General features: G+C 40.7%; 1 pseudogene; it reads right to left on the reverse strand.

Annotated features, from left to right (window-relative positions):
* Nucleotides 1-319: 319 nt before the first annotated feature.
* On the reverse strand, nt 320-437 carry LOC126263994 (5S ribosomal RNA; annotated as a pseudogene).
* Nucleotides 438-4,700: the final 4,263 nt, after the last annotated feature.

Raw genomic sequence — 4,700 nt, forward strand, 5'->3', positions numbered from 1 at the left:
GAAATATGCTTCTTTTTAAATAAAAAAAAATGTGTAAGGGCTTTTAATTACCTAGTTCGCAATCAGACAACATTTAGAAAAACCAACCATCCTCATTTCTGAAATGAATTAAAAAAAAGCACTCCGTCTTCAGGCCACGAGTGGCCTACCGGGACCATCCGACCGCCGTGTCATCCTCCGTGGAGGATGCGGATAGGAAGGGTGTGGGGTCAGCACACCGCTCTCCCGGTCGTTATGATGGTTTTCTTGACCGAAGCCGCTACTATTCGGTCGAGTAGCTCCTCAATTGGCATCACGAGGCTGAGTGCACCCCGAAAAATGGAAACAGCGCATGGCGGCCTGGATGGTCACCCATCCAAGTACCGACCACGCCCGACAGCGCTTGACTTCGGTGATCGCACGGGAACCGGTGTATCCCCTGCGGTAAGGCCGTTGCCGGAGAAAAAGAAAAAGCAATCAGAATATTGCTGTAGCAGTTCTTGTCAGATGATTGATATTTCAAGCGAACGAAGCTATCTAATTATAGTTATCCAATTGCGATACAAACAGTTAAAAGTTTTTAAATAATTTAAAAAAAAATTTATATAGAAAAAATATATGCCTACATCATGTTTTGTTGGACTTCAGTCACTCTGTTTTTGTAAGCCATATACAGAAAGGAAAGACATTCTGTACTCTATTAGTTATGTGGTCAGTCTCTTTGGAACGGAGACCAATGGATATCTGTAAAAAATTGCCCTCTCGTGTAAATACGGAATCCATAGAAAGTAATGATCTTGAGCGTGCATTGCAAATCATGCATTACAGAAGAAGAGTGGAATTCACAATATACAGGTTAAATCAAAATGTATGTAGCGAATACAAACCCCGATAACTATTTAATGCATTGCGATATATCGATAAGAATTATAGAAAAGGAAGTTAAAAATTTCGATCGTTCGCAAGCGCAGTGAGTCGGTATCAGGTACATTTGCGGTGATACTTAAGCGAAAATTTTCTGCCATAAGCTGAAAATGACGAATCCCATGCAGACTGCATCCTGTGTGTTAGAATTTAAAAATTGTCGTTCTGTCTTTCCAGTTCAGAGAAGATTTCGTCACGTGTATCAACACAAAACGTTGAAAGAAAAAAAAATCCTTTAACATTGTCCACGGAATCGACGTATGAAATCAGTAGGGAGATGCAGTTGCCACAAACAATGATTTGGCGTGTCCTCAAAAGCAAACTGGAAACTAAACCGTACGCAAATCAAATTTAATAGCAACTGAAACAGGAAGACTGCATCAAACGTAGGAACTATACTACGACTGTGCTGTAAGCCATGGATGAAGAAACATTTGCTGAGCGCCTTATTTTTAGCAATGAGTCAACTTTCCACGTTAGTGGCAATATTGCGAAAAAGCCTTCGTGTGTAACTGAATATCAGCATGTCTCACCGAAAGTAAATGTGTCCTGTCCGATGCCGGTAAAAACAAAAAAATGGTTCAAATGGCTCTGAGCACTATGGGACTTAACATCTATGGTCATCAGTCCCCTAGAACTTAGAACTACTTAAACCTAACTAACCTAAGGACAGCACACAACACCCAGCCATCACGAGGCAGAGAAAATCCCTGACCCCGCCGGGAATCGAACCCGGGAACCCGGGCGTGGGAAGCGAGAACGCTACCGCACGACCACGAGATGCGGGCCGGTAAAAACATTGTACGGTCAATTTTTCTTCTCTGAGCTATGTGTTTCAACAAACATTTACCTGAACATTCTTGAGCTATGAGTAATATCACAGTTTTATATGGATTGTATGGGTTTAATCTGCCAGCGTGACTGAGTATTCACATTGGAGTATGGGGGTTACCACACTTTTAAATCAACGAATGATGACAGTGTGACCGATTAAATGGAATATAATTACAAAAACTGGACTGTGGCTCCTCGTTTTAATTAAAATCGTCGACTTCTCGCAGTACTCGTCTCCTCTGACATCGCCCACCGTACTAAACTACGTCCTGCTCATCTACTGTGGGCTCCATTAATGTCAAGTCGACGCTTCTCCAGAGATCCGGGTGCTGTTGTGAACTGATTTGTCCGTGGTATTACTGTGTAACAGCAGCTATTGGCTCTACAAACTGTTATTCAACTGGTCACCACCTTTATTTCATTTCCAAAACTGCTGCTTGCACGTTGCTTACGATCGTCAGCTTTTAGCTACAAGAAATCCGATGTTATTGACATTCTACATCTTTATTCTTCATGTCTACGTATTATCAGATTCTCCCGCTAGAGGGCTCAGAATTGCCGCGTGTAATATGGCGGCGTGTAACGTAACTACATCGGTGCGTGAGAAACAGTGTGCTGTAATCGAGTTTCGAATTCGAAGAGTTCGTCCACACATGAAGCACCCTCTACTTCAGCATAACAGTGCCAGATCACACATTAGTACTGCAATCTCTGCAACAAACTGACGCCTTGGGTTCACTGTCGTCGATCACCCTCCATACAGCCACGACTTGGGCCCCATTCAATTTTCATCTGTTTCAAAACATTAAAGAACACGAAACGGTGCAAGCAAAGATGAGGTAGTGGTTTCGTCAACGGAGTCAAACGTTCTACAGTGAAGGTTTCAAAAAACTGGTCTGTCGTTAGGAGAAATGTGTTCGTCGCCACGGTGACTATGTTGAGAAATTAATATATAGACATGAAGAATGTGAACAACGTTTGTTTTATTTAAAACACTCTAAGAGTTTTCAATAAAAGTTTCGGAGGCCATACTTTTCAGCACGCCCTTGTATTTTGCTAAGGATTGTTGCAGATTTGTAATCATTCGTCTGCTTTAAAATTATTCTACAAACTCATTAAGAAATCTCGTTCCATTATCTTTTAACTTCGCGTTAAGTACATCGTCAATTTTTTTTTTTTTTCATGAACGGAGGCTACCAATTCTTCCAGCAAGTAGTTTCTGCCCCTTCTTTTCTGTATGCAAGATTTTTAAGTCGTTTTCTATTTCCTTAAGAGAAAAGTAAATATGATCGAAAGATAGGGAGTATATTGGACACTTATGACGATCTTTTTCAATCACATGCAAGGAACACAGAGATGCGTTCAGGTTCAGTAACAATGACATGTCAACTGTTCCGAAGCATGTGTTCCCTTTCAGGGATGTGGATTTACAGTCCGATGTGTGTTTATTATGTTTCATTTTATTGATGCCGCAGTTGTGTTATTAGACTTTTTAGTGTTTTAACCTCATGAACTAAGTTCTTCAACCTGGTGATGAGTGCATTGTCTCTGGAAACGTGTTGTTGAACTGTGTGTAGGACAGAAAAGGATTGAATTATACTACATTATAATGTTCTTGAATGAATTCTATGTGCCCGCCGGTATGGGGTAAGAACAGTACATCCAAATTTATAATCTGTACGACCAGGGTACCAAATATCATATTCTAGCAGTATAATTCAACACCACACACCGCAGTTCACACCACAAACGTCTTTCTTGAGAACTGACTTGGCCAGTCGTCTGATTTGTCGTCCATCGAGAATATGTGGGTACCGACAGGAAGACGTAGACTTACACACCGGCTTTCAGCGAGAAAACTTACATTGCATGTGTCTCGGGCATGTCAAGAAAACCCTGAAGGTGATATTGCGAGGCTGTTTGATTCCATTCCACAATGAATATGAGAGTAAATCTGTGTCCAAGGGGTCACTACTTAAACTGATGTTGGTGATAGTTATCAGTACCGAATGGAATGAAAATTCAGTCATTTAACACCTGTTACGTGCACCAGTTCGATATTTATCAACCGTGGAGATGTTCATCACATAGCAGTTGTTCCATGATTGCAACTTAATTCCATTCGAAACTGATGTATATAACAGACAGATCGAGAGAAATACCAAGGTAAAGAGATAGCAAACAAAACAGGAGAAGAAAACTAAAATGAAACACAGGGTTTAACGCCCTATTTAATGTAATTTTTTATATGATTTAAAACGGTAAGAGTGTAATGTGGCAATACAGTCTCTCTCACAGTGCAATGTATGTATACGCACCGTAGATAGAAATTTAACAGGCAGCTGCTCCGATCGGACTCATATCGACACTTCTTTAATTTTTTTATGTAAATGAAATAATGCTGAGTATACATGATATTTTACTTGATTGCTTCTTTATGTGGTCAAATAAAGCACATTAAATAGTTTTATTTCTATACTAATAATAATGCTTAAGGGGAGGTTTCTATCTATTGGTTCAAAAAATCGATTTTTAATTGCACTTTTGGATCCATAAAAGTGTTTAGAATCCACCCCTGAAACCGTTTTTCCGAATACGGAAGGGAGATTTTTGTTATTCGCGGTTGAACAAAAAAATGCACCTGCCTGAAATCGGCCTTTTTCACGCACAAGTTTTTTTTTTTTTCTTTCAGAGGACGAGTTATTGTACCGGTGCTTGGGAGGAAACACACAAAACTCAAATGAAAGTTTGGACGCGTGTGTTTGGAAGTTAGCCCCCAAGCATTTTCATTCTGGTGCGAAGACTGTGGAGATTGAGACTTTCCTGGCAGTGAGCAGCTTCAGCGAAGGGTATTCAGCAAATTCTGAAGGCCATGACAACGATGGACGTCACCCTGGGACTCTATTCGACGCAGTTCGCCAAGCATTCGGACGACCACCGCATAAAAGCGGCCGAAAACCGAT

Source organism: Schistocerca nitens, chromosome 6 (genome assembly GCF_023898315.1).
Source record: "Schistocerca nitens isolate TAMUIC-IGC-003100 chromosome 6, iqSchNite1.1, whole genome shotgun sequence".
NCBI lineage: Eukaryota > Metazoa > Arthropoda > Insecta > Orthoptera > Acrididae > Schistocerca > Schistocerca nitens.